At 34.0% G+C, this 22,135-nt stretch overlaps 1 pseudogene; it reads left to right on the plus strand.

Annotated features, from left to right (window-relative positions):
* Positions 1-1,985: 1,985 nt before the first annotated feature.
* On the plus strand, positions 1,986-2,117 carry LOC118189016 (U4 spliceosomal RNA; annotated as a pseudogene).
* Positions 2,118-22,135: the final 20,018 nt, after the last annotated feature.

Here is a 22,135-nt window from a genome sequence, read left to right on the forward strand (position 1 = left end):
CGTAATTCGGCTGGCAGACTGTTGGAAAAAAATGTTGAGTTAAAAAAAAAAAAAAAAAAAAAAAAAAAAAAAAAAAAAAAGCCTTTACTTCGTGAAAACAAAATGGCGTCCAAACAAAAACTAGCAGGTTGCTGTAGCAGGGTTGGTCGCCAAAAAATCGCCAAGTTACCATAATCTAAAGATTAACCATAATTTCTTCTGTTTGGGTTTTCTACGTAAACTAAAAGTAAAGACAATGACTGAAATGATTTATAACAACTTCCAAAAGAGATTCGGACTTTCTATTAATTCATGTTCCAGCCTGCAAGTACTAAAAGGCAATTCATAAGGAAATGAAAATGCCAAAAATTGCCGACTATATTTAAAAGCACTAATAAAACGCTCATGTGTAAGGCTGTCATTTATCCGAAAGTAAATTTACACAGATTTATAGCAGCTGTTGTGTCTTTTCTATTCAAGGAGAGCAATTTTGTTCTGTAAATATTAAACATATATCTTACTTTCATTTCTAGACTTTTTATCTGATTTTATCTAACGCACATTTTTATTTGTATTGTTTCTTTTTATTCCTGTTTTGTAGTATCTGTATTGATTGCTGTGCATTTGAACATTTACCTGCGAAATGGATTTATATATTTTCTTTTCATTGTGTTTTATTGCTGTAGTCTATCAGAGTTTTTTCAAGCTTATTTGGTACTTTTCCGTTTTGCCGGCGCAGGCGATAAATCGCCAATAATGGTACAACTGATGCCAAACGGAATATCCTTGCTGGTAACCTTTTACGCCTCATTTTCAAAACAAGTCGCAGCCATTTCTTAACAGATTGATTGTTTCTTTCAATACTAGCATACGATCACATAGAATTTTTATCAGATAGTACAATTTTATGCCCTAAGGACATTTGTGGTAATTAAGTCAATTAGAATACAATCACACTGCTCACCCGAAGCCGAAAATATAAAAAAGTCAAAGGTTAAATTCATCAATTCTAATGAGAATACACTAGCGAAGTAAAGCACTGCAGTTTTACTTAATTTCTGAGTAAACTATTCGTACGAATTGAAATAATTTTTGCATTTAAACTTGTATTACGAACTAAGATTTAACTTAAAATTAAAGTAAATAATTACTGAGAGAATTTTGTTGCGTAGTTTACGTGAGATGAGATTACTTGGGGTACGTGATACAAACCTGCAAATCAGGATGTTGAACCATGAAAACATAGTAAATTCTTAAATTAATGTATTTAGAAATTTATTAGTTTTCTACAAAGTTTTAAACGCTATCAAAATGTTTATGCCTTCAAAAGAAAAAATTCTGTCAACTAACATTGTTAACATTTTTTATGTGTATACTATATGTTGTCGCCAATAAAGTCTGCTTGGCGAGATTTGCGCCGGCGAAACGGTAAAGTACCGCTTATTTTAATGGTTTACCTGGATTTATGTATAAAACTACGACTTCCTATCGGAAATTAAGCAAACACGTCTTGCCTTTTATTCATAATCTATGATTCCCTTTCGGAAAAAATTTTGGTTATTTCTTTGTTTTAACGGCCCCTAATCATATTCGGCGATTTTAGATTTGCGCCAAGATCTCAGCTATAATTTCGCCAAGTTAGTGAAGCGCGAATGTAAAAATAAACCACGCAATATTAATAATAGCAATAATACTCACTTGTCGTTTCCTAAGAATATTTTTAAGAATCCTTATCCTTACTATTATTATTTTATCACCTGTAATTATTCCAGTCAACTGCAGCACTTTCACATACATTAAGCTGTTTGTTAACCATTTCATGGACGTCATCATCTCTACCCAAGAGTACGTAAATCTAACAAACGATATTCTGGAATTTCCCTGAACCGATTTCCAACCCTCAGGCCCTTCTTCTTTTTCCAATGTTTAGTATCCCATCTCCAAAGGTTTCGTCTTTAAGGTAAAGTTTTATGTTGTGACCATTTTCGCATACTCTTTTGTTAGGTAGCTTTGCGCAGAGGCAGTGTCATAGCCAATGAGGTACTACCAAGGTGTGACTATTGCTAGTTGAAAACTCTTGTTAGGTAAAAGACTTCTTTCTTGAGAAACTAATATTGCATTCACCTCATTAATTGGGTAAAGATTATAATGTTCTAGCTAAACTGTTAGTCCTTGGGAGCTAGAATACTTAAGAACTGTATTGCGAATAGTCTCTTATTTCTAATACTTCAGTAACAAGTCCAAAAAAGGGTTAAACGCCCTTTTATAAAATAACTATTAAGGAAATTAAAATATACCCCTACAATTTAAAGATTACAGAATAGCGATGAATATAACTTAAAATAAATAATGCAAATTCGATAACCTCATCAAAAATAAATAATATAAAAACACGCGACGAGAGCAAAAATGCAACAGGGTGCGAATATACGGATACGGGGGAAGGTATAAGAACACGCAACCGATGCTAATATACGATCACGTGGCGAGGTTAAGAACACGCAGCCAGATTTTGGCGAGATATCTCGGTTGATTGGCGATTCAATCTTGGAGGCAGCTATAACAAAAAAGTACTAAAATTTTTTATACTTTATAACTGACTTGTCATGTATAATGTTATTTAATATCTGCGTGGAGCCTTAATTGCGTAATTCGAATCATCAATCGAAGCTCAAGCACTATAAGTGTGTTTCATTAGAAAAAAGAAATATTTATTGTTAAACAGTGTTGTATAAAATATTATCATTTAGATATTACTTATTTGCTACAAAATTTTCTACTTGTATAGCTTTTGTTTCTGGTGTCTTGTTTCTTATTTACTGATTACTTACTTTGTTTAACTACTGATGTAAGTTTCAACACTGATTAAGTCCCAACAACAACTAACTTCTGCTTAAAATATTATTTAAAATAAACTGATGAATATTTCTTCAGTGGGAACTTGCAAATAAACAAATTTCAATGTTAGAAAGGATAGGACAAGATTATTAGTTCATTAGGCAATTATGTTTCACAACCACTTTTTTAAAATTTCTGATGAAGGGAAAATTGAAAATACCAGGTGCAAACAATTAATTTGAAAAAATATTTTTCATTTTTATAAATTTAGATGAAATTACATTTAAATAATTTTTGTTAATTGTTAATAACGTGCCATCAGGTAGATATTTGCAGCGAATACATTTTTATAGTACTAGTTCTGCAGTAAGAGGGACTGCTAAAAGCCAGAAATGGAATATGATAACATTATCTCTTGTTAACGAAATGTTTTCTTGGAAATAAAACATTTTTCTGCCGAATGTTCCGACGCCAGATATTTAATGCAAAGCAGATTTTGATTTTAAGTAAAATATAAAAATGTAAGTTAATCATTACGCTGTATGAATTAGAAGTCATTTGTCTATCAATTCGTAGTTAAAATATTAACAAGCTTCTCTAAACAATATGCAATACATATATTTTATGTAGTTTGACTATTCTTAAAAATATCTTTTCTGCGGATTTTCATAATATGCTCTTCAAAAAGTAAAATTTTCCGATTACATCCCGTATTGAATTCATGTTAGTGATAACATTTTGTGAACTGTAGAAATTCCCATGCTAATTTAAATTGATATGCTGTTATGTAGCATTGCACTATTAAAAGATGCTCGGTACGTAAGCTTAACAATATATTTAAGTAACACTTCTTCCCGGAAGTAAAGCCCTTGACAAAAAAAGAGTGTCCGTGAAAGTTTAAAAATTTATCCTAGTGCTTCTCTACAGTAGAAAATATATTAAACAAAGTTATTTTTCTTACACTCCGTTTACTTGACGTTCCTCATTTCCCATATCCATATATATTGAAAAGTTTTAGAGTAATATCAAGGTTAAACAAGAACTGGAATTTTTATAAATGCTTTTTTTAAATTAATTTTGCAAATTACACAAATTCAAGGTATCAAAAATTGATATAAGTTTCACTTTCTTAAAAATTTTTCTAGCCATATTGTAGGGTTCCCTTTATTTTGCATAGCAAATTGCGCATTTTAAGTTTTGCTACCTCTCCCGAAACCAGGGGCGTAGCTAGAGGGGGGGGCAAGGAGGGGCATCTGTCCCCGGGCGCAGAATCCAAGGGGCGCCAAACTGATGTTACGACATTTTAGAATTAAATGTTTTCCATCCTTGGCAAGCATTAGGGGGCGCGAAATCTTCAGTTGTCCCTTGGCGCTGAAAACCCTAGCTACGACTCTGCCCGAAACCTCTCATTTTTCCCTCGCATTTCCTCACCAGGATGCAAATTTAAGTTAAGTGAAGTGAATATTTGAACGAACGAAACTTGTAGTTTAATTCAATGAAATTAGCAAACTTTCCAAGTGCTTCAAAATAAGGTGCTAAGAATCATCACAAAAGCTCCTTACTATGTTCGGAATAAGACCCTCCACTCCGACTTGAAAAATAGATACTATTCAGAACTACCTCAGCAGAATAAACAACAACTTTTTTAATAACATTATCAATGTGAATCCCGCTAATTTCACGGACATTCTTATCTACGAAATCCTGGCTGAAGACAAAAACCTCCGCCCATCTCTTGAGTTCAGAATTCTAAGTTCCAGTTTTCTGGTTTTCAAGCAGCATCGATCGGGGTCAGTTTCTGGGAGGGTGACCTTCCACGTGACTGGCTCCGACGAATGAACAGTTAGTATTCGGGCTATCCTACACAGGTCAACCGAAGTTTCTTTCTCCGGCTCCTGCTTGGCGGATTCTATCCAAGATGTAGCAGTACAGGTGTGTGTGTGTGATTATGGCAAAGCCTCGAGGGCTATCTGCCTAAGGGGAGGGATGCCTTCGTCGAGGACTTTCTAAGGGAAACTGGCTAGTATACACGTTACACATGGGGAAAACCACGAAAACGCCCATGCAGCCAGCCCGTTCGCGGGATTCGAACCTCGGACCGAACTACCAGTGTTCAGCGACTTTACTGCTCGGCCGCTGGTGGGCCCTGTAGCAGTACAGGAGCAAAGTGCTTCTTTTTCTCTTTCTCTCTCTCCAGCACATTTCTACCTCCACGAGAGAAAATTTCTTTCAGGTTTCTACTCTGTCAGGCTCCACATGGGATCACATCAGGAACTGGCAAGAGCAGGATTTTAATTTCCTGCTGAATGCCAGTATAACCCCAAAGTTCCAAAGTTTAATTCAAAGCGTTATTTAGCTAGCCAGCGCACGTTACTTTTTGTCCTTGCTGTTACGCGGAGTTTCTGGTACGCCTTTTGGCATTTAATAAGTGCATCGCCGGATAGATTGTTGAGTCAACCTTGTTAGCCTTGATTTAAATTGTTAGTCCACCACTACGCTTTCTCTTTGACTGTGCTGGTATTCTTTTACACCTGTGCAAGAATTCGCCAGGTTATCTCGTAGATCATTTTACCCTTATGTTAGCAACGTATGACTAAATATATTGCAAACATATATTTAGACAAACATTTTGAATTTTAATGGAAATAAATACTAAGAAACCGATATTAATCAGCAAATTCCTTCTCGAATAAAAGTATTGAATTATATGATGTTGAAACTGTTAAAACTGAGTAAACATTCGGCTAATCTTTGGAATATGGTAACAGGTAGTTTGGCGACATTTTGGTAAGGCGATAAAGGTTACTAGGTAGAACTTTAGCAATAATCTGAGAAGTACACAGTTCGAATCACAGATTATTTTGCCTCAGAGAAATGAGAGATCAGGAGACATGTCATGTGACATTTTCCGGAAAATTCCGATCGTGATTTTAGCTAATAAGCACTTAGAAACAATTTCGCTGCTGAAGTGCAGAATCGCCCACTTATTTGTTTGGCGCTTTTTACAAGAGTAAGAAGAATTGGATTTTTGTCAATTTTCTTTGACTTTTTAAGTGAAAAATAGGTCGACGTGTACATGGATAAAGTCAAGAGTGTGCGCAATGCCATTTTTGTGCAATTCTGGGATGTTTTTTTGAGTGAAAATAGGTCGACGTGTACATGGATAATGCGTATGTGCAATTCTTAAAAACGCGGCAAGCAGTGGACGATTCTGCACTTTCTCCCAATTTCGCACCTAATCTTCGTCATCATTAAGGACTTTTGTTCCATAAAAGTTCTAGCATAAGCGTAATTCGGCTAGCAGATTGGAAGAAATGTTGAGAGGGAAAAAAAAAAAAAAAAAAAAAAAAAAAAAGCCTTTACTTCGTGAAAACAAAATGGCGTCCAGAAAAAAAAAAAAAAAAAAAAACTAGCAGGTTGCTGTAGCAGGGTTGGTCGCCAAATTTTCGCCAAAAAATCGCCAAGTAACCATAATCCGAAGTTTCACTGAACATTCTGTAGCTTCGATGACACTTCACTATAGAGACACATTCAATGAAATGACTTAAAAATACTAGAAAGGGGGTGGAAGATTTTAATTCCTATTAGACACATTTTAACTGAATTAAAAAATGAATAATGGAGGATAAAAGGTAGTATTTTACTTAGTTGTTCATATTTATTTACTTTGGTTTAACCACTTGCGCTACGACTAAACTTCACCGTTGCGGTGCCGTGAGCTACAATATAACAAGCGATAAAGTGTCTCATTTACGCCGCTCCGCGTCTGCGAGTGCAATCCAGAGCTGTAACTCGAAAAATAAACAATCTCGTTGTTAGGCGACGTGTGGATTACGTTATTTTCAATTTTGCGATAAATGCCTATCGACGTGGTATTCACGTCGCTCGCGGTTTGAGACAAAAGCATCTCGACGTGCTTGGCACGTCTTTTTAGCGCAAGTGGTTAAAAAGCTATCTAGTCGACCTATATATAAGATTAGAAATCAAACTCACCCAAATCCTTCTTAAAATGCGTCAATTTGCAACCCGATTAGCAAATCGTCCATTAAAACAGTGAAAAATGGGACAGTCTAGATATTAAGAAAGTCTTATAATAAGAAACACTGAGTTAGGTCCATGCCTTTTTAAATATAGTCTTCATGACAAACCTAACACTTAGATTTCTGAATAAATTGGATTAGGGGAGAAGAAATGTTAAAGAAATTCAAATTAATATTGGCTATCTTGTACCATCTCTCTCTATGACTTAATTCCATTAGAGTTTCTCTTCTGATCTAGTCCATTAACACATCGAAATCTGTAGCGAGTAAGTCAATTAAGTTACTGATATTGTAAAGTAAATTCAAGCTAATTATAACCCCAAGCGCAAAATCAGGCAGTAACCAGAGTTTTCCATTGAAAATGTGAAAGAAAAAACGGAATAGGTAGCGTGAAGAAGTAATGAACTCTTTTTTAAAACAATCATGCACGCTAACAGACGTTACCTCAGTTCTGGTGCTATCTCTGAATCCAATACACTGCATTTTTCACAGAAATCCAACGGAAATTCGATCTACGAAAAAACATCTCAATGAAAATCGGGCCGGTTGAGATTGAACCGAGAGCTACATTAAACGAGACCCGATATAGAGTTTACTGTATATCACATCTTGCGTGCATTTTCAAACGCTTGTTGTATTTTTCCTTATTTTCACAACAAAATGCAATAAAACAAATCAATGCTTTCACGTAGTAAATCCTGCGCGATGCTCTCTTGTGATGCAATGCACATTCTTAAAGAACAATATTCCTTGTTTCAGTGCGTGGTTTATGGTCATTAGTGCTATATGGAGCTTTATTGATTCTTATGGAGATTCTGATTAGGCGCGTTATTCTTCGTATCTTTCAGATATGCAATTGATCTTTGATGATTCGCTTCTCACTATATTCCAAGGTTCTGGTTATTAAATTGGTTTCCAGCTCTATTTCTGCTGTATTTTATTTTCCTTTGTTGTATCTCATCATAGTCCTCCTGAGCTGCTCGCCTACTATTAATGACTTTTTTAGATGGATTTTGATGAATTCTTTGTTTGTTGGAACTTTCCTGAATTCTTCCAATGCGTGGATGGCATCTTTTGCTAGAAGTCCGAAGACAAACTTTTTCTGTCAATTTACGAAATTGCTATTCGAAATACTGCCTCTCGAGGCCACGTTACAAGATTTCTGTTAGATTGAATTCTTCGGCTTTGCGTTATAGTGGCTGACATTTAAATTATTTTGTCGATGAGAAGTTAGAGCGAACTTGGCGTTAATTCTATCGTTTAGCCTTTCGTTACTAAACTTGATTTTAATTTGAAATTAACCTTTTAACTGTCGAGTTATTTTGATGATTTGGGTACACAAATTGTCAAATTTTTTTATTGGAAAAACCAAATGTAGCTGAAATAAACATCTCCCGATATATATTCGGGTATGACAATACGATGCACTCAAAAAAAAAAAAAAAAAAAAAAAAAAAAAAAAAAAATTACCCCGAGAAATACTTGGGCGTGACATTTTCGAACACCAGTGCTCTCGGGCATGACAGTTAAAAGGTTAAGTTACCTCCCCGCAAGTGGTGGCTGAGTTTCTCAAGCACAAGCAGTGCTTTCAGGTTAAAGTTCTGACTTAATAAAATGTTATTCTGTAACCATCTCAAATCGTTGTGTTATCAACAGTCGCAACGATAATTCGTTCCGAGGCTGATAGGAGTTTAGACTTAATTTATGTTACCAAAGAACACTAAACTCTATACATTGTAAGAAAGCATTTGGGAACTTTATATAAAAATACTACGCCTTTCGTCATACTAAATAATTGCTGTGTTTTTTAATGTTGAGCTTTCAGTTTGCAACTAGTTTAGTTTGAGTAACCCATTTATTTTGGTTAGCAATAAAGTTTTAGCTAATACGTACTTTTCGACCGGTATTTAACTCAAATTCAATTCAGCAGAAAACTCACTAGATATTATTAAAAAAAAAAAAATCGCTTTCATCAAGTTGGGGTATTTAGATTTAAACTGGAGGTTTTTTTTAAATATCAGAGATAAAAGAAAAAAAAATTATTGTGTTACAATCAAGCTTCAGACCAGGAAAAAAAAATTTAGTTAAAATACTAAACAAATAATTTCTGTGCTAATATAGCTTAGAGGTTTAAAATTAAATGTTTTGATTGAAAATTTGTATAATCCATAGGACAAATAGAATTTATATTTTTAAATGAAACTTTCTTGTTTTTTAAATTTTTTATGAGAAAAATGGTTTAATGACTTTATGACGGCCATGTTTCTAGTTAATAAATCAAATAAAATGCATCCAAACTTTGGTTGACAAAAGAGTGCTGTATTTAAAATTGTGAAGGGAAAACTATTTCACGATAACGATATTCCTCTTAACAGAATTAAACTCTAAAATGCAGGAATTATCTTCATTAGATGATAGTCCTTCCGGTTACGAGAGATTAAAATGACGAAGAGTGTCAACATTTCCCTCCAAGCACTTGATGAACAACAGCATTTTAATTACAATGAGAAATTTATATATTCTCATGATGAATATTTTCCAGCAGAGAATTAAGATTACTGAAACATCTCTGTTAATAACGTGAACTGAACAAAGTAGTTTAGAAATGATGCACACGTGATGGGATATTGATTAAATTCCGCCCATACATCAAAATATTTGAGTTATCACATTAAAAAGAGACAGAAGTTCCTCTTGCTAAATGAAAAGGCATACTCACACTGAAAGTTGTTTTATTGACATTTTATATGACTAAACTAATGCTGAATGTATAAAATAATTTTATTGCAAAACTGACTAAAATAACACTCCTCATTAAATAACTTAAATAACACCGCCTTATAACTATAATAACACTCTTTTCTTATTTCCTGTTATATTATTATAGTATGAACACAGGCTCCTCCTTCGTCATTATCACTCCAGCAGCTTAAGAAGTAAGTTTTACTCAAACCTTCGGAACTAGTCCTGAAAATTTATGCAACTTATGCTGTTCCAAAGTCTCGAATATTTTATTACAATTTAAGTTATTAACTGTTCATTAAGAACAAAATGTTATTCTTCTATTTGTCAAAATTTCTTACTGATGGCAAGAGAACAGAGAAATAAATTGCTGGTATACGTTTAGAGATTAAACGTGAGAAGACAGCTAACTGTATGTGTGTGTGTGATTATGGCAAAGCCTCGAGGGTTATCTGCCTAAGGGAAGGGGTGCCTTCGTGGAGGACTTTCTAAGGGAAACTGGCTCGTATACACGTTACACATGGGGAAAACCAAAGTGTATGTACATGTAATACATGTAAGTAGAAAGTGAAGATGATAAAGTTTTTCAAACATCTAAGAAAGAAATGTAATCTATTTTAGCTCCCGGATTTCATGTACTAGCAAACAGAAATTATTACTAAGGGGATGTTTTGAGGGAAATGTTTGTTGTAAACCTCATGCGCAAGTGTTCAAGTGAAATAAGTGTACAGCTTGAATAATTAAGCGTTTACTTTATGAAATGAATTCGAAGTATCATTAAATACGAAATAATATAACAATGGCAAATGTTTTCCCATTATTCAGTTTTACAATTTCAAGCAGATGACTTCAAATGTAGCATTTGTTTATGTATGTAATAGTTAACACTGAATAAAATTTGAAAAGTATATTATCATTTTAGGAGATATTTACATCTTATATACTTTTTTAATGACTAATAGTGTAAGGATGCGCTTCACAATAATTTTAAGACTCAAGTGAAGGTTAGGTTAGGTTAATTAATTACGGCAAAGCCTCGAGGGCTATCTGCCTAAGGGGAGGAATTTATTCGTGGAGGACTTTTTAAGGGAAACCTAGCTCGTATACACGTTACACATGGGGAAAACCACGAAAACACCCATGCAGCCAGCCCGTTCGCGGGATTCGAACTTCGGACCGAGCTACCAGTGTTCAGCGACTTTACCGCTCGGCCGCTGGTGGGCCTCAAGTGAAGGAGACTACTCATTTCTTATTAAGGTGCTGAATAGTAATACAGAATCTTATTAGCTTGAATTTTTAGCCCAAAAGAGAAGTAGTCTCGATTTTGATATTAGTTTCGAAACGGCATTTTGCGTTGAATCACTATAAATGGCGCATCACTTTTCAAATTGTTGCCAAAAAATATTATCACTCGCTATTATATTTAAAGAAATTAAATAATGAAGAAGCGGCACGAATGTATGTCTCTTTCTTACACTGTGTTAAAAGAACGATACCTAGAGACATCTGTTTTTAATAACGTGTCGTCCTCCACTCGAACATGGGCACCTGGAACCCGAATTTTGAATTTCAAATTTGTTTTATTATCTAGTTCATATTTTGTAAAACAGTCGCTTGAGCAATATTTCGCCATTGTGCTAAGTGCTTGGTCACTTATGGCTATCACTTTAAGCATCTGAAAGGTAACTTGTATTCATCTCGTGATGTGTAAATAAATTTAGTATTAATATACTTCGCGACGTTTTCCGTTGTTAAAGTGGGTATACATGTTTGGTGGAAACACGAATCCGCGTGCATTGAGCATTTCTATATATAATCGAACTGCACGTCAAAAGCAAGGATCTAAAAAATCGTTATTTCAACGAGAAATATTTTTGTCATGTTTTTTATCTATAGATTCAGATTTATTACAGATTCTGAGCTACAAGCATGCAGCATGAACAAGAATACTTACGAAATATCTCTCATAAAGCAATAAAAATTATAAAATATTTAGAACACTTTATTGAAGAATCCTTGAATATGAATACTTGAATATACACATTTAAAAATTTTTCTGTTATATTTGACAAAATTGTGAGTTCTAAAAATTAAAAGAAGACACTGAATATTCTAAAAAACGCCAAATAATATCTAATTACTGAAAATTTACAGCAAATTTGGGCTACTAATTTTAATATAAAGTTTTCCTTATAGATGGCACCACCATTGTTAAGGAATCAAGAAAACGCAGTAAATAATTCCTATGATGCCGAGACGTTTAACATTACAATAATCACGCTTCCTAACAATTTAAATCACAAAACGATCCGAGGCAAAAGTCTAAAAATAGGGCTTTTATATCTCAAATAAAAAGTACGACATCCATAATGAAAAATATTCTGATTTATTAAAAATGCAGTTCCCCCTAACTAAATGAAGGGAATCCACAATCAAAACATAACTCCAAAAATGGAAGAAATTATATTTTTCTCAATTTTTATTTCATATAAGACATACGTTTTCATTTGGACCGAACTGGTGCTGTATGAGAAATAAATAATCACACCGCCTCCCCCCAGTTGTTTAGACAGCCCCAAGATTAGAGCTACGTTTTAATGATTTTTAAAAAAGTGAACATTTATATCGCTTCTCTCATACAGCTTGTGGCAGCCTTATTTCCGCTTTTGCTTTTAATATAAGCATTTCCGGTACTATTCGGTTTCGAGGGCCGTAAAAAATCGCCAAACTATTGTTGATGCCAATGCTGCCAAAAATGATTGCGGCAACCCTAATAATTGCGGCAAGAAAGGAAGTATAATAGTAAATAACTATCTAAGATTGATGTTTTAATTTAGATGAAAGGTTAATTTCATATAATACTTTTTTATTATTATAATTTATATGAAAAAGGCTAAACATGACTGAATGGAAGCAAAAGAGTAAATAACTATTTCAGATCATTATTATAATTTATTAGTCCAAAGGGATTTGAATCCCGAAGGACTATTAGTTTCGTTTTGGCATTTTGCGTCGGACGGTTAATGTCGGTTCACTTTTCAAACTGTTGCCATAAAATGTTAGAGTCCTGCATTATATTTGAAGAAATTAAATAATGAAAATCTGCGTAAATGTATGTATGTTTCTCGTATTGTGATAAAACAACGGTACATAGAGTCATCGAATTTTGAATAACGTAATCCTCCAACGAATATGAGCATGTGGAAGACCAAATTTGAAATTTGAAATTTGTTTTATGATCTATTTCCTATTTTTTAAAACTTTGACGAATTTTTGATTAACAAACTCAAGGATTTCAAAGCGAGCAATGGCAACGTTGTGCAGAAAAAACATTTTTATCTCCAGCGCGTGAGTCTCTGTATCGGAAATTCTAAAGATAGGCTCGTTTTAAAACTATTTTGCGATATTGCTGTTGCACTGGATCTTATGGTTTAAGTGCGAGGAACATGATACTTAATAAAGAAAGGTAACACACAAAATGTTAAAAAACGCCCCTTTGGACGTAATTTAAAATCTGAAATATTTCAGATTTTTTTTTTTGTAATTTATATAAAAATTGCTAAACGTAACTGAATGAATGAATGCCTTCATCGCTATTTCGCTACCGACTTATCGCTAAAGCATAATTTCATCTCGTTGGTTGTTCAAACGTAATTTTATATAATTAATGATGCCTTTTCTTTGAAAATATTCTCGGTAAACTGCAGAATCGCTCACTTATTTGTTTGCCGCTTTTTACAAGGGTAAAAACAATTGGATTTTTGTCAATTTTCTTTTTACTTTTAAAGTGAAAAGAAATACATAAAGCCAAGGGTGTGCGCAGTGCCATTTTTGTGCAATTCTGATATTTCTTTTTTAAATGAAAATAGGTCGATGTGCACATGGATACCGAGTATGCGCAATTCTTAAAAACGCGTCAAACAATGGGTAATTCTGCACTTTACCCAAAATTGCCGACTTTTCGTCATGGGCAATTCCCAAATAGGATATTAAAAAAGGATTTAAAATCAAAAAAATGATTTAAAAATTTAACTAGTATTTCAATGGCGTCTTAAGAAATATAGAACTATATAAACTTACGCGATCTGAAATCAACGCGTACGCTAGATCTGGCGCGCTGTTAAATGGGCGCGTTTGCTAGATTTGGCGCTTTTGCGCATATATTTTCGCTGCAATTTTTTACGGTCCTCAAAACGGAATAGTACCGCATTTCCTTGTTCCAAGGAATTCCGCCATATTTAACACATTTCCAACTAAAAAAACTCGTGACGGGCGAACTATGAAAGGTTATTGGTTGTTTCACGACAGCATGTGACATACGTTTCTGATTTATCACTAGACCATAATAATAAGTAAGTACTTAAATTTGCTAACTAAGTGCAAAATTTCACTATTAAATAAACGAAATAAAAATTAAATTAGAAATGTTGACTCCGCATTGGAAGCTTTCAGTTCTGATCTCATATCAGCAAAAACGTTTTTTCTTCTACATCTTCAGTAAGAAAGAATATTTACCATAATATTCTTTCTTACGTAATATATGCGTAATATATTTCTTACGTAACACGTACTTTCCATAATATATACTACGTAGGTAGTCTCCGATATGCTTTTGGGGTTGAGAAAAATCCATACACATTCAATAAAGGGGAAAACCATACTTCAAATTGTAAATTTTGTTTTCTCTTTGGATATAACGATATGCAGGACAATACTATGCATGGACAAAGGTGCTCTAGGAGGTAGGATGCTTGCAAATAACGCAGCTAAATTCTTTCCAAAAGATATAGGTACCTTTATGCACGAAATAACTAATTGAGTACTTCAGACGTCCTGACTCAGACTAACTTTTTTATCCAGTGTTCCATTTACATATTTTTGTGTATCAGTAGAGATACGGCAGGAAAAAGAATTTAATACGATTGCCCTTCAGAAAAACGAAATATATCCTAACAGTTCGGTATAAGAAATGAATAAATAATTAAATAAAATTCAAAAATAGGAACTCAAGATACTGTAAACGGGCTTACGGGCTCGTAATACATTGAATGCACATAGAACCGATCATAGCTTGCTAAAATTCCTTTTTCCAAAATAAAAATTTTACACTTCAAGAACTTTTCACAAAAGTACTCGTACAGTTCTTCTGATTACCACAGAGCATAATCAGTAGTTGCACTTGACAACGCGGTGCAAAGCGCATCTAAAAGGCGAAGCTTGAATGGAGATTACACAATGCTCTGAACTAAACAACTAATAATCACCTTCAACTCCAACTTATTATCCCAACTAACTCCAGCTAACTATTATCGGCTAATTTGTCAGGACAAGTATCTCTTTTGATTTGTTTAGGGAATATGTGTTGGTTAGGGAATGTGTCTTGAATAGGAACATGGAGCTTACTCAAGCTATGTTCAAGTATGTGTGGAATGGACGACACAAGCAGGAAGGGTTTACTTTACCCTTTATTCTCTATAAGATTACAGGTGTTCCCGAACTTCGGGATACAGAGACCAACCACTTGTGGTCTGAACGTAAGAATAAAAAACTACTAACTAAAATTATAAATAAGATCTAACTTTGAATTAGCTTACAAATGCCTAACACTAAGACTGGTCTTTTTAAAAGGTTACGTATGTAGTACGCAAACTGCTGAAACTACAATATGTTTTAAAATATCAAGAGGACTAAACCTCTGGTCTTAAAGGCAAGCAGCAACTGATTGAAAACTCGTACAGAATGCAGTGGCAAGGCGGATCACTTCCCCCTCTCTCTCTAATTCTTGGCAAAAAGCCACAACTTAAATACTTGGGCGTTAGCAAGTACAGTTTGCATAAACAAGTTAACGCATTTAATTCTAGCCGGAAGTGGAAAATAAGAAAGATAGTAAAGTTTTAAAATAAAAATAAACGTTAGTAAAACTTAAGATCCTTACATACTTCCCGCCAAAGTTAATTAGTTTGAAACTGAGGTCTAAACGATTTTGTTGAAAACTTTTAGGTCTAGATTCTAAGCCTAACGCGAGGCCAATCTTTTACAAAAACTCCTCACTAAAGACTATATAACCTAGAAATTAAAAAGTCGTTTTACATGATCAACTCCATGGACAATTACTTTTCATCTGTACTGCATCTAAAAGCAGGAGTTGTCTTAGTTGAATCTGGTTCCTTCCAGAGATCTGGATGGAAAACTAGCTTAATCAAATGGCAAGTAACATGAACACGTATATTTTTCTTTTTAAAACTCCATTCATACCATTATATAATTATCTACTCGTGTTCTCTGACATGTGTTGTAAAGAGAAACACCAAACACGTGCGTATCTACAGTTAGTCACAAAAGTCTGCCTACAAGCTAAATTTTAAATTAAAAAACCACTTAAAACTTAGAAAAATGTATTTTAATCATTGCATTTTTTTCTTATATTGGCTAAAATTGTAAGCTTAAATAAAAAGTAAATAATACCAGTGTAATACTTTTCACTTTTTTCAAAAATATATTTTGTCAAAAAAACTCAGAAATTACCTCCAATAAGTCTGCGAACACTTTTAAAAAAAAGAAAATATGAGATTTTTACATTACTTCAATACTTTGTAGGATATCCTTTATTTTTCAAAACAGCTTGCAGACGTCTGGGCATTGACTGAAGTATTTTTTCAGTGTCATCCGATGTAAATTTCGCCCATTCTTCCTGAAATTTACTAATTAGCTCATTTAGCGACGTAATATTGTGTTTTCGAATTCGTTTCTCCAATTTTGCCCACAAATGTTCGATTGGATTGAAGTCTGGTGACTGTGGAGGAGTACGCAACAGTCTTGGAGTGTGATTTCCTTCACAATTTTAGCTGTATGTTTCGAGTCGTTGTCTTGTTGGAAAATAAAGTATTAGAAAGGTTTAAATTTCGGGCACTGTCTCGTAGATTTTTCTTCAGAATATCCAGATAAACATACTTATCCATGACTTTATCAATAATGTGAAAATTTCCAACTCCTTTCGACGACATACACCCACATACCATCACACCGCCAGCTCTGTTTGACAGCTGGATTTAAATTTCTCAGATTCATTCCGTTCCTGGTTTTCTCCACACAATAGGGTGGCCATTAACTTTAAATATTGTAAATTTACTTTCATCTGACCAAATTACATTGTTTCAGAAGTCCTGCGAAGAGTTTAAATATGTTTCGGCAAAAGCAAGTCTTTTCTTTCTATTTGTCTCGGAAATGTATGGCTTAGACCTAGGTTTGCGTCCATGATAATCGGCTTTTCGCAGCACTTTTCGTACAGTTTCAGGAGAAATTTCCTTGTTGCTAGTTAAAAAAATGTCTTTTGCAATGCTTGCAGCAGAAAGTTTAGGATTTTGTTTAATTCGTAAAAGAATTTTTCTTTCTTCTCTCTGCGTTAGCTTATTCGGTCTCCCGCATCTTGGTTTTACAGCAAGATTACTAGTATCAAGATACTTTTGAATAACTCTTTGCACACTAGAAAATGGTTTTCCAATGGTTTTTACCAATATAACGAAGAGTTTTACCTTCATCTCTCAATCTGATCATTAGTTGTCTCGTAACTAAAGGAATTTCTTTATTGGTTGCCATTTTCGTCAAAGAAAATAGAAATAACAACTTCCAATCAACGTGAAATTTGCTTCGGAAGTCAATGACCTTGAAAGTGTAACCTTCTTTGCATTCTCAAGTTTGAAGTTTAAAAGTTAGATAAGAAATCCCCCGCCTCCTTCGCATTGTACGCAAACTTTATTGGCTTTGACTTCTGGCCACTTATCTTTTAAAAATTAGTGTGCATAAATTATTAGATATGAAAATATTACAGTTAAATAATTTCAAAGTCCCTTATTGAAACTAAATATTTAAAACATAAAACTTTAAGAAACTACCCTTTTCGCAACTTAAAATTTGGATTTGATATTACTTTTCTCGATGTACGCAGACTTTATTGACTAACTGTATGTACAAGTGTTCAACACTACCGCCTACAATCAAAACACTAACGTGTTAAAATTCAACATAACAAGACCTCAGAACACACCTTATATTCATCTCTGAGCCCTGAGGTGCTATTCTCAAGAAGTGGCTAACTCTGAAATGTAGCGTCAGAGAGCCTAACTACGTTCATTCAACATTTAGCACATGTTCACAATGCGTAACTCTTTGTACAGTTATACACCAATAAGTTAAAATTTCGGCATTTCTACAACATTTTCATTTTTAACATATCACAATACTTCTTAACTTTTAAAATAACAGTTCGCATTGTACATAAAAACAAATTAACATGCCATTAATTTTACGCATTTTAAAACATACATTAGTAAAAAAATGTTAACTTCCATTTCTTCGAAGCAAGTGTTAATTCTTTTATGTTTAAATACTTACATTACAAAAGTCCTTTAGACTAAAATTTCTTTTTTTTGACCGAATCTTTTAAATAAAACTTTATACAATATTTTTACAATGTTCTTAAGGTACCTTTATTATAAATTACAAAAGCTTTTACAATACTCAAGTATTTACACAGTATTATTATACAGTAATTTTAGATTACTCGTGAGTAGTTGAAAAATAGTAGCAAATAGGTAAACTCAATTTCTCGCCTTTTTGGCGATAAAGGTAGACCTCACATGAGGTAAAACTTTTCCTTACAGTCTGCCACTTGCAGTAAGAACAAAAAATTAAGTTCAAGTTTCAAAGTAACATAACGTTTTACTTATCTTTGCGATATTCAGACATCCGTTTGGCCGCCCAGTCCTGGAAGGTAGAGAAGACCATCGTGTGGTTTATCCTACATCTTGTAGCCCACCAGCGGCCGAGCGGTAAAGTCGCTGAACACTGGTAGTTCGGCCCGAGGTTCGAATCCCGCGAACGGGCTGGCTGCATGGGTGTTTTCGTGGTTTTCCCCATGTGTAACGTGTATACGAGCCAGTTTCCCTTAGAAAGTCCTCCACGAAGGCATCCCTCCCCTTAGGCAGATAGCCCTAGTGTACTTTGCCATAATTAAATACACACATACACACACACACCTACATCTTGTACGGGTTTTGACCTTCAGTTTCTTCCTCAATGCGTTTTCTCTTTTAGCATGCTTGATGTCCCCCCTCTCTCTCTTGGCAAAAAGCCGCAACTTAAATACTTGGGCAAGTACAATTTACATAAGCCCACCAGCGGCCGAGCGGCAAAGTCGCTGAACACTGGTAGTTCGGTCCGAGGTTTGAATCCCGCGAACGGGCTGGCTGCATGGCCGTTTTCGCGGTTTTTTTCATGTGTAACGTGTATATGAGCCAGTTCCCCTTAGAAAGTCCTCCACGAAGGCCTCCCTCCCCTTAGGCAGACAGCCCTAGTGTGCTTTGCCGTAATTAAGTAAACCAAACCAAACCAAAACAATTTACATAAACAAGTTAACGTATTTAATTCTGGCCGGAAAATAGAAAGATAGTACAGTTTTAAAATAAAAATAAACGTTACTAAAACTTAAGATCCTTACAAATTTACCCGATGTCTTCCGGCTTTTGCAAATAATTGCCATAAGGGTGCATAACGTTAAGTATTTCTGCTCAGCACATGAAGGGGCATGATCGAAAGTAAGAAAAGAGATGTGACCGTTTGTCATATAATCTGTATGAAGGCATCTGATTGGTTATGGAGATACCTAGGTTTTATCTAGAAATATACAAAATTACAAGTAAATGGTAAAAGTTTACAATTAGGTGCCCCTTGTTTATTGGCGATTCTTTTTTGACGCCAAGATCGGCGCCAGGAAGTCACAATTTCAAGATGGCCGCTACACAAAACCAAAATAAGAAGTCGAAGAATTGCTTAAGATCTGTACCCATGTACACATCGATCTGTTTTTACTCAAAAAAACATCCTAGAATTGCAAAAACTAGGCATTGCGCACTGCCTTAAATATGTCCATGTACACATCAATCTATTTTCATTTAAATAAAATCGGGAAGCTAAAACAAAGTTAAAACTATCGTTTAACTTCAGAAGTGAGGTTTCATCGCCAAAATTTTTTTTTTAAATGTCACCAATCGAAGGGACACCCAATTCTACATTAAAGCTCAAGTAAATATTTAAAATGTAATTCATCAGTCTTATATATTTTTCCCGCAGCCACCGAGAAATTTCCAGTACCTGCGCTTTCTCGAAATCGCTGGAAGGCAGTTACAGTTACATATAGGAATCAATTACAGTACCAATTACAGTTACACAGGAACCGGACCAAAATTTCGCCCAATAGTCGCCATGTTGGGCGATATTTAATGATATCTTTCCAAATTTAGAGATAAAAATTAGTCGCCAAAACCGCCAGCTAATCTTCCAAATTTGACGAGAGAGATGTTTAAATCAGTATTAAATAGACTTACCCTTGTACCTTTATTTTTCTGTCGAAGCTTCACTCTTGAAGACTTTCATGCTACATTACACAAAAGATACTATACTTTTAAACATAATTTCACTAAAATTATTTATATTCAAAATTCGTAACATTGCCTCCTTCCCAAAGAGTACACGCCCTGGACAGTACAATCCCCAGGCAAGAAGCCGTACTTAAACCATCACCAGCTTGTAGCTATCTCGCAAATTTGGCTTCTCGCAAATTTGGCGAGATAGCCAAATTTGCCGCTGCGACCTTATTTTTCCGTGGAACTTTACTCTTAGGCCTTTCATGTTACATTATACAAGAGATGCTACAATTTTACACATAATTTCACTAAAATGTTTAAATATTCACAAAATTTGTAATGCTATTTATCAATAAACTAGAAGTTTGCATCAGTTTAGCATCGGTTTGTGTTAAAGGTAATTAAGTATAATTTCAATAAGCTATTCAATGCATATTTTCAGGTAAAAAATTTTACTAGACTATCTACTAAGTCCTTTGATGATGTTATAGTGAGCATGCTATTGGTAATGTGCAGTTGGCTCTTTCTGGAACACAGTGTTTAAAATGTAAACTATACATTAAATGAATAGTTAGGTGTATCAGATTAATTTTAGATTTCAGTGATTAAATTTTGATGGAATAACCTTATTTTTAATCGAAGAACAACTGCATAGAATTATCGTCTATTATCCGATTGAAGAGCAGAATACAATAAACTTCGTTTTTTTTTCTTTTGCTGTGTAACTGATTAATAGCGTACTAGCTCAAAAGTGAATCATTTCATCATAACTGGGTTATGGTGTGAACCTAGGCATAACTTTCTTCAAAGACCCCAAAATCTTCCTTCCTTTTTCCATAAGAGGAAGAACTACTGTATGCTTTGTTCCTAAAATCTGCTGACAAAGTGATAATATGATTCAGCTCAAAATCAGATGAACCTAAGATCTCCCTCTCTTCGAAAAATGCATATGCCTTGAAATTAGAAAATCGTACAGAGGAAATATGCAGTAGTGAATATCTTAAAAGGTTAATTATAATTAACCTTTTACGATAATATTTAATTATTTATTAAATATCATGTTCTTTGCACATAAACCATAAAATTCAGTTCAGTAGAAATGTCGCAAAATAGTTTTAAAATGAGCATATCTTTAGAATTTCCGATACACCGTTCCGCGAAACGCTGGAGATAAAAAGGTTTTTTTTTTTTTCCCCTCGCCGTAGAGTGTTGCCATTGCTCGCTTTTAAATCGTTGAGTTTGTTACTTAAAAATTCGTTAAAGTCTTACAAAATATGAAAATCGATAACAAAACAAATTCCAAATTTCAAATTTGGTCTTCCACATGCCCATATTCGTAAGAGGATTACGTCATTCAAAATTCGATGGCTTTATGTAGCGTTGCTTTATCACAATGCGAGAAATAGACATAGTACATTGATGCAGATTTTTCATTATTTAATTTCTTCAAACATAATGCAAAATTCTAACATTTGGTGGCAACAGTTTGAAAAGTGAAACGGACATTTATAGTGATTCAACGCAAAATCGCAAAACGAAAACAATAGTCCTTCAGGGACAAAGCCCCTTTGGACTAATAAAATAAAGGTAACACACAAAACGTTAAAAAAGCGCCCCTTTGGACGTAATTTAAAATCTGCAAGGTTTCATATTTTTTTTTGGGAGGGGGGCTTTCATTATCAATGTTTTGTGCGTTTAACTTTATTTATTAAATATAACATTCTTCGCATTTACGCCTTACAAAATTCAACAATAAAATCAAATACATTTAAAAAACACAATTTTTAGAATTTCCGATAGTGACTTAAGTGTTGCCATACACCTTTTTATATTTGTTACATTATTTTTATGATTTTTTTTAAAGTTTTGTTTACTATTAATTTAGTTAACTCATCTAAATTTTACATCTAATTTTGTTATTTAAATAATTAATCCAATTTAATGAAATCTATAATGTCGTTAAGAGGAAAAAGCGTTCTGAGAGTAACATGTCAGTATTTTAAAACATTCTTAGGCTCCTATTAGTGATAATACTTATTAAATATGGAAATATGATTTTCAGAGTAAAAAAAATTAAAAAAATCATTGAAAAGATGCATAAATTTTAAATCTAAA

Source organism: Stegodyphus dumicola, chromosome 6 (genome assembly GCF_044657685.1).
Source record: "Stegodyphus dumicola isolate Sdum_Otavi_A_Nest chromosome 6, ASM4465768v1".
In the NCBI taxonomy this organism is placed as follows: Eukaryota; Metazoa; Arthropoda; class Arachnida; order Araneae; family Eresidae; genus Stegodyphus; species Stegodyphus dumicola.